Genomic DNA, 9,921 nt, shown 5'->3' with positions numbered 1-9,921 from the left:
CCCCCCCCCCCACTACTCCAACACTTTGCACATCACTCAGCAATGTTCTGATCTATTCTCCTTCCTGAAACACTACTATATATCTCACCTTACCCATCTCCACACTTATTTCCCTCAACTGCACCTCCACCCTTGTTCATCACACATTACATTCACCTCCAGTGACAGCCATTCGAAGGTCTCCTCTTGTTTTTGTGCCCTCGGGTGTTAAAATTAACACCCAGTGATACTTTAGCAACATTCTGGAAGTTGAACTGTTTCCATGGGCGAATGAGCCCTTTCAAGATATACCTTGGAGTGTCTGGCAGGACTTGACACCATCCCCACAGCTCCAAACAGGTACAACACTGAATTCAGAAAAACATTGTCATTCATAGGTAAGGATGTATGGCCCTCAAGAAACCCCCATCTTAACCCAGTGGATTTTTCTGTTTGGTCCATTTTGGAGATGTGGGTCTCAAGCACTCCTCATGCTTAGCTCAATGCTCTAAAGGCAAAACTGCGCCAGGAATGGGCTTCGATTCAGCAAGAACAGCTACGTGCCACATGTGAAGCATTCACACCTAGACTTAAGGCTGTGATTTGAAACAGAGGTGCTCATATCGAATAAATGTGGCAGTGTCCTGATTGTGTTTACTATTGCACTGCAACACTCAGACCCGAAATTATAACAATATTTTGCTTTGGTAAAATTAGAAAAAGTTGATTTCCTTAATTTTGGGACACTGTGTGTGTGTGTGTGTGTGTGTGTGTGTGTAGTTTCCATTTACCAATTTCATCCAAAAGACATTAGCCAATCTGAGGCTTATAGTAGAAAACACATGCTCATAGTTTCACACACTGGGATGGAACCCAAAATCATGCAGTTATGAAGTGAAATCTTTATCTGCATGACCATACATGTGTCTAGGATTCAAAATCAAAATTAGAAAGAAAAAAATACTAGTTTCTCAGATATATATCAACAGGTCAGTGATGAACTTTAATAGAAACACAAAACTTCTTTACAGATTACCGAACTAGAGAAAATGTATATCAAATTCTCCTATGTAATCACTATCTCCTGTTGCCACTGCACACCACCAGATTATACTAAATAGGCCATGAGCTTAGGATCAAGAAAAACTAGTATTCCATCAAAATATTTCCAAGTTAATATTACTGTTATATTATACAGCAGATAGAAGCTTCAAAGTAACAAATGATATTACGACATAATAGAAGATACCAATAACTGTTTCTTAGGCATAACAAACCAATAAGCGAGCCTGATTCTACCTGCTGGAAACAGTGGTTTATTGTCTTTGAAGGAAAAAAAAAAAAAAGACATGAAATAGTGTAATATTAGATATAATGTCATAAGAGAAAGGTCATGACAGTCATGGCTGAATTGTTTTGATTGTAGGTTCTGCTTGATCAAGGCTATTTCTCTTGTATCAGACACTACTAGCTAATGCACTCAAACCATTCACATATTCAAAAGAATGTTTAATGAAATCAATAGATACCTGGATTAGTTCACAATAAAAACGATCTTAAGGAATCAACATTGGGTGTCTGTGTTTGCAGCAGATATGTGTCTGAAATCTAAAAAAAAAAAAAAGTGAAAGAAATATTAGATAAATAACATTAAAAATAAAGCAATTTTAATGAATTAATTCCTCAATGTTCATTTTATATTTCAGTTTTCCTTTATTTCAGCAACTTTGATGGGTGCAGAAAGTAAGTTTAAGAAGTCACAGCTTTATTTGAAGGACAACAGTTATATCAGGTCATTAAGAATAAAATGTCTGATTTTAAACTGAAAGTTTATTTTACTTCATCTCAGCAAAAAGCAATGCAGTTAGTCAAAGTATGCACCTAAATTATCAACACAATTTTACCATTTTATCAGTAGCTTATGCCGACAGCGAAGAATTCTGGAGAGCAAGAGGTGATGAAATCACGAAAGGCTGTTTTTCCACCTTCAGATTTGAAGTTTTCTCCTTGCAAAATGTTGTCTAATGCCTGGAAAACATGATGGTGAATATTTTTTTGATGTGTTTTGGCACATCATCTCTATCCAACCACCATGCACTTGCTATTGTTGAAAAGAATCCATTTTTCATCACACACAACAATACGATGCAAAAATGGTTTGCTTTTATGCCATGACGGCAAAGAACAGAAAGTTTCAAGATGACGTGTCATTTGATGCTCGTTCAGTTTGTGTGGTACTCATTTGTCCAGCTTCTTTGCCTTGCTGATTTGTTTAAGATGGTCCAATACAGTTGAAAATGAAACATCAAACCTTACTGCTCACATGTCAGTTTGAGATGTATCTGCTTCCACTACAGTTTCCAGCTCATTATCCACCTTGGTCTCAAGTCTACCACGGGGCTGATTTTACCTCATTGATGTTTCGAGCTGTCTGGGATGCACTGGTTCCACGGTGGAACCATATTCATTAACAACACAAATTTTTTATCTCTCCATGGGTTCACAAAAATTGATTTACAAAAGAAAACTCACAATATAATCAGACATCAAAAAGTGATGATGTAACTCTTCAAACAACTGTCAAACTTGGTACATAAGAAAATTGGACATTTCATTCTTAATGACTTGATATATATATTTTAAATATATATACATGAAATAGTTCAAAGTAACATTAAAACTACCCAGACACTGATTTTACCAGATACAAGTTGAGCTTTAATCTAGAGACGTATAGTACTGCTGTTCTTGGTCACTTTGGATCATATCAGTTCATCATTCCACATTCAATACAATTATAACACCAAATATCTAAAACACTGATTGAAGCATTTCGTTTCAGTTAAAACAACTGGTATTGCCATTCCATACACATTCCAATTTTTGTCTTACAATTATTCAGTCAACAACAAAGCTTGAAGAGTTAGTATAGAAATATAAGATGTAACTGGTTAGCTGTAATCAGAAATTGCTATATTGTTTATCTGTGTCTAAAAGTTTTATTATTATGCAAATCATTTGAATTATTTAAAAGGGCAATCTCAATTAACAGTGAATATTCCGTGTTTGTCTTTCACTATGTCATACAGACTGTTTCATTCCTCATCACAACCAAAATAAACGGCTTCTTTTAACTCTTGGATTTTTATAAAGAGATCAAGGTACATTTTTTACATTTGACGGATATTTGTCCTCATCTTGTTTGTTGTTAACACAACGTTTCAGCTGATATACCCTCCAGCCTTCATCAGGTGTCTTGGGGAAATTTCGAACCTGGGTTCTCATTCCTAAGGTATTTTTCGATGTTATTATTATTATTATTCAGGTCATTGCCTGGAATTGAACTCGGAATCTTGGGGTTAAGAGCACGGGTTACTAACCCCAAGATTCTGAGTTCGATTCCAGTCAGTGACCTGAATAATAATAATAATAACATCGAAAAATACCTTAAGAATGAGAACCCAGGTTCAAAATTTCCCCAAGACACCTGATGAAAGCTGGAGGGTATATCAGCCAAAATGTTGTGTTAACAACAAACAAGATGAGGACAAATATCCATCAAATGTAAATAATGTACATAATTCCTCATCTCTTAAATATAGAACAGAGATTAAGGTGTTTGATATAGATGTAAGTGGTAGGGAACAGTGATGGAGCCTGAGCAGGAGTAAAGGAATTGGAAGAGGGTGAACTAAGTAGAACATATGTCAGTGGTGGTTATGCATCAACAGTGGACAAAAAACCATGAGTAGTGAACGGTAAAGCTAAGTAAGCTTGCTGTATATGATAAAGAGACAAAAAAAAAAACCAAAGACAGATTTTCTGAATGTGAAACACTAAACACAACACAGTTAGAACAGTAAGGTATTTGTTAGCATATGACTTCTATATTATTTTCAAGCTTAATAGACCTTCTCTAAGCATATCACCGATTAGCTACATTCAGTGAAATCAAGTGTCACAATTCCATTGTTAGTCCTGGCAAGAGTTCAGTAAAGGAATGAGCTACTCTACAATCTAATTAAAATTATAGACTCACATATCGCAATACCTTTTACCTTACAGTACCATCATTTCCTGCTCATTAGTCATCAATATTATTTGATCCACTACTTTATGACAACATGGGTCTTGGTACACAAATCCAGTTTATGTCAAGTGATCTCATTCCAGTGGTTATCTGTCTTAATTTTTACTCCAGCTACCATTAAAAACAACTTCTTCACTAACAGTAGGAAGACTCTACAATGCCTTTTGATGTGCAAGCAATGGCAGGTAAATCTCCTTTAAAATACACCTTACTGTGTCCCAGAAAAAAAATGTAATACCAGATACACCATATCTGAAAAACAAAGACATGATGGTCACAGAACATCCTTTAATCAAAGTTGATCTGGAGAATAAACAGCCTCATAAGCCCAAATCACAGGTTCTTGCCAAATATAACAAAGCAATGCATTTTGCCTCCCTACTACCTCACAACTTCTTTAACACATGACCAAACATGAATTCAGCTATAATGAAAATGACTATTCAATTGGTATCTGCCACTGAGCTGTATGAAATCTCATAATCTAATATATTAAGTGATCAAATTAGCAAGTAAAAGAATCCTATTAAATTAAGCCAGATCACAATTCTACAACCTTGACAACTGGAAGATAATCCAGTTGAATTAGCCAAAGTTGCACTTTATGTACTTTTAACCAGGAAGAACAAACACCAACCAGATGACAGAAACACAATTTTAGAAGAAAACTAACAGGATTGACTTCACAATTTAAACAGTAGGATTACCATGAGAGAAGAAATGAATTCAGAAATAAGCAAGGACAAGTCAACAGTTTATATTTATTGTACCTTAGCTATGCACAATTTTGTAAAATGGAAGAATATTGTGATTTGAGAGAAATTTAACCTATTTCTAGCATGTCAAGCTATCATGTAAAGCAGGCATGGGCAACCATTTTCAACTTCAGACAAGCTGCATAAAAAAAAAAAAAATAATAAATAAAAAAAATTCAAGGTAAATTTTTGATTGGCATATGCCATTCAGGAAGTCTCACAAGCTGCAGTTTACTCATGACTGATGTAGAGGCTCTTTCAATGGCTTGAAACTTAAGACGCCAGACTCAAAAGTTGTGAGTTCAAATTCTATAACTCTGAACAAGACATAATTCGGCACACATTAGTTTACAGTATCTGGCCTGAATGAAGAAAATAATTTGAATGGTCCAGCATCCTCTCCAAAAGAAAAGTTTGTCTCTAAAACAATGGTAGAAAATCAGGAGAGAAGAAATATATACACAAATTATTCATGTGGTTTGCAGAATTCTGATATTTATATAATATATATATATATATATATATACACATCAAGGCAGACTTAGTCACTGTATTAATGGATTAAGGTGCTTACGTTGGCTCTCACATTACCTTGACATTTCTGACATAGGTTATCTTAACATTTCTAGCATACACAAGCTTATATCATGACGTTTGATTTTAAGAATTAATCAGCAAGTGAAATGATGATGATGAGTAAGCTGCCTATAAAGAAGATATAAGAGGTTGTTTAAGAAATTACTTTTCCCTATTCCTCACTCACTATCTGTTCCATATTCTCCAAGGGAGTGTTGCGCACAGTGAAATCTGAACAGAACAAAGGCTAAGAAACATACTAGCTTTAAGGAAAACTCTAACATTTCACTTCTGCTTACAAATTATAATTTTAAAAATCATTCAACTACTCAATAACTTTAGTGCTATATACTAACTATTCTAATTAACTGTTATTTGTAAACAATATTGTTTCATTTACAAGTAAACATTTTATTTACAACAGTTTCACTCATTTATTAATAAACGGTACAAAAAATCTACACATATTCAGATCCCTGACATATGAAATATTCATTGATAAATAACTGACTCTTGGCTGAGTGGTTAAGAAGTTTGCTTGTCAACCACATGGTTTTGAGTTCAGTCCCACTGCATGACACCTTTGGCGAGAGTCCCCTACTACAGACTCAAGTCAACAAAAGCTTTTTCAGTGGATTTGGTAGAATGAAACTGAAAGAGGCCACTGTGCGTCTGCCATGAGTGGTTTTCACCACCAGAGGGACCAGTCTCTGCAGCAGAAGTATTAAGACTGGTCCCTCTGGTGGTGAAAAGCATTGTGACAAGGTCATGTACAAGTGCCCATGCAGTGCCACATAAAAGCACCCAGCACACTCTGAAGTGGCTAGCATTAGGAAGTACATCTAGCCAGAGAAACCACAACAAATCAGACTGGAGTCTGGTGCAGCTTGCCAGGTCTGGTCAAACCATTCAACCCATGCCAGCATGGACAATGGATGTTAAATGATGATGATGATATATATAAATATATGAATGTGTGTGTGTGTCTTCTTGCCTTGACACCACATGATAGCTGTAAACAAGTGTCTGTCACAAGCGCAGTATCATTCATTTCTAATATTCTGTGAAAACATGTCCGGCTATGGGGAAATATTAACTTGCTTGGAAACGGGTGCAGGCTGACAAAAAGAAATATATCCAATCATTGAAAATCTGCTTCGTATGTGAGGGGTGTAACTGCCCCGTGCTTATTGATCCCCACAAGAACCACAGGCAAAGTTAATTGAATTTAGAGGGACACGGCAAAAGTGCAAACACTTCTGTCAAGGACCAAACTGACACTGTACTGTTTCTATCAAGGACTATGCCAAGAATAATAGTAAGGATGTCTAAGATAAATACAAGGCCACCAGCAACAATAGGAAACTTTAAACAGCTGGAAGCACTCCCTAGATGCAATGTCAAGGCCAGAGTGATATGTTGTTAATGGCAGAGATGTGTAGAACATTGGTTTACTGCTCACCCAATCTATGACAGCATAAAACAAAAGTTAAATTATTATGTATGTGTGTCTTTTACTTGTTTCAGTCGTTAGACTACAGCCATGCTAAGGCACCACCTTAGCAAATTTTAGTTAAATGAATATATATATATATATATATATATATATGCACGAGCTAACAGAGCATCTACATAACCATTTAACCTACCAGAAACAGGAGTCAAATCTCCCTCAATCTCTCTCTTCTATCTAAAAAAAAAGAAAGTAAAAGATACGTTAGATATTGTACTTCTAGGTATTCCTAAAAAGATAACATGGTCATAAGTCCTGCTCAATAAGATTTCACCTAGGAGTTGAACTTATTTATATGACACATGGTGAAGTGATTGGTGAGGAGAAGGGCATCAAGCTGTAAAAATGTCAAGAAAGAAAAAAAAAGATATTGAATGAGTGAAGATACATTAGTCTTGACACCCAACACTATCAACTTCTCTAATGCTGGTGGTATAATAAATGCACCCAGCAGTAAAAATGATGCCATACATAAGAGTGTTGACCAAGTTTTCTGTTGTGTGAGCCATACAATGAAGGGCTGTAATATATAGAGATGCAGTGAGACTAATCCAATTTATGCTTCATGGTAAAAATGAAAGGATATAAATGATATATATATATATATATATATGACCTGTGCTGTTGTTATAGTACCACTAAAGATACTGTCTTCATGCAGTGTTCAAGCCAATTTGTTAAAAGACATACTTTTCTTTAGCCCTTTAGCATTTAAACTGTTCATATCCAGCCCAAATAGTCTGCTTGTTTTATGTTCAAACTAGTCATATCCAGCATCTCATACCTACCATGCAATGTCATTCTAAAAATAAACAATCTTCAAAATCTCTAAGCTTGTAACATAATACATGATTAATTTTAAAAAATATGAATTAACAAAAAATTCATGGCCACAGTCTAATGATTGAAACAAATAAAAGACAAAAGATAAATAAGCATTACATTTGACAGTAATTTGAATGCTAAGGGGTTAATAAGTTCCTACATGTAACAGTAGCTGAACTAAGCAATGAAAAACAAACACTTGCCAATTTACAGTGCTACTGCTGCTTACAGCAAGAGAAAACCAAAGTGAAATGAAATTAATGTGATGTCTATTTATTGCTGGGTATATTAAGCAGTTTGAGAATTAAGTAACCTAACTATACACACACTGCAGTACTGTTGACAGTATACCAGACTCTCACCTCTATTATCTACAAAAAAAAAAATGTTTTAGACCCTGCCTCCCACTCTGTCTCCTTTAATGAGAAGGCAAAATAGAGTTTGCATTAATGTAATTCTTTTTTCACCAAGGTGCTAAACAAGTTTAAAAAGTTTAAGACCATCCAATTTAAGTAAACAGCAATTTGCCCACCTACTTTTCATTCCTCACCACCACCTAATGAGAACCAATGAACTAGGCCATGTATGAGTGAAAGAAAGGAGAGAGGCAGACAGAATTAGAGAGATAGATGACTTTAAAAAATTAAAAAGTGTAAAGAATTCTTTGCTGGTTACTATTTCAACTTAAGTGTGCCAACGTCATCAATGTGTGAACAGAATTCTAAGTTACAGCAAAATACTATGAAGTTTAATTACAAGGTTTTAGAATAAGAACTGAAGAGCTAAATAAAATTTTTCATGAATAACACTGTTGCTTAGACAAAGTGAAGAGGGAACTCACAAGAGAATCTTGTATGTAGAAAGAGAAAAAGTCACAATAATATGAATTTTAGTCCTTAGCATAGTTTTTTTTTTATTGACCTCATAAGATGTGATGTCCAGTGATGTGTCCTAAGTACTAGAGATAGTCCACAAAGCTAAACTTTTCATTAGAGAATATTCCTACAAAATGGTTGGCATTAGGAAAGGCACACAGTCATAGAATACCAAAGCAGACATTGAAGCATGAAGTCTTCTAACCTGTTGAGCTGTCTAACCACACGCAATTTTGAATTTATGATTTACACCTGCATTCCTCTATATTCCAACCTCAACAACGTTGGGATAATCAATAGTCATCAAACAGTTTTCACTGTATAGTCGTGAAACTACTGATGAGGAGGAATGTCTGAATTCTCCATATAACTACGCATTAAAACAACTTCTACAAAACGAAACAAAATATATTAAAAATAAAAGACCAGCTGGGCATATGACGAGTAGAGCTTCTTACTGCAGAATGCTTCAACCACCACAGGGTTCATATCTAACAATAAATGTACACAAACAGCAACTGTTGGGCTTTGAGTTCACCTCGCTTGCTTCTGCTGTGGCCCACATCAGAATCTATGGACGTATAGAGATAGAACAAGGGAAAGAGAGTAATATATGTAGAGTGTCACACTATACCTTCCATATGAAGTAATCACTGCAAGTTAGAGTGCGCAGTATGGTCCTCAACTAGACTGAGATACAGGCATGGCTGAGGAGATGCAATCGGCACTTCATAGATTCTCGTCACTCACTTTCGTTAACAACGTGCTTATCTTGAGTTAATTTCTCTGTCCCTCAGTTAGCTTTATCACATGGTGAGTATATAGATGGGTTTGTTATGTAGGAAAACAAGTTCATACATCTTAAAAGAAATTCTTAAACAATCCACGTCAGAACTAAAGAGAAAATCGTGTAACAGTGGGCACAATACTATAGGATACTTCGCAGTTGTTTAGCAGAGACCAAAGGAACATATGATGAAAGACATTCCATCACCCCGCTCACCAGCAATAGTGTACTTCCACTGCCTCCCTGTAACGTCACTCAGTGTCTTTTTTTAAGGATATAGTTTGAATGAGAGGTGGACATTGGAATTAGACACTGAGGGAAAATGGCTGTAACTTTTTTATTTTTTAATTTTGGCGATTTTCGTTTTCGATAATGTGTTCTATATGTCACGGTCATGCGATTCCCCCTAAAAAAAATTTTTGACCCCCCTCCCCACCCCACACTTGATATGCTAGAAATAACAGCTAAACACGGACAATCCAAATCTTGCATTGGTCCAGATGGACTATATGTAATCTGAA

The 9,921-nt window shown here is 35.6% G+C and overlaps 1 long non-coding RNA gene across 1 annotated transcript in view; it reads right to left on the bottom strand.

Moving 5' to 3' along the window:
- LOC106871500 (uncharacterized) overlaps positions 1-9,921 on the bottom strand; it is a 17,303-nt gene that overhangs the window by 2,043 nt on the left and 5,339 nt on the right. Inside the window, exon 2 of the long non-coding RNA XR_001409662.2 lies at positions 1,509-1,587. This is a non-coding gene — a long non-coding RNA (uncharacterized LOC106871500). The remainder of the gene's footprint in view (positions 1-1,508; positions 1,588-9,921) is intronic.

This window comes from Octopus bimaculoides, chromosome 2, assembly GCF_001194135.2.
Source record: "Octopus bimaculoides isolate UCB-OBI-ISO-001 chromosome 2, ASM119413v2, whole genome shotgun sequence".
NCBI lineage: Eukaryota > Metazoa > Mollusca > Cephalopoda > Octopoda > Octopodidae > Octopus > Octopus bimaculoides.
Note: the sequence above shows the minus strand (reverse complement) of the source record. Positions and strands in the feature narration are given on the sequence as shown.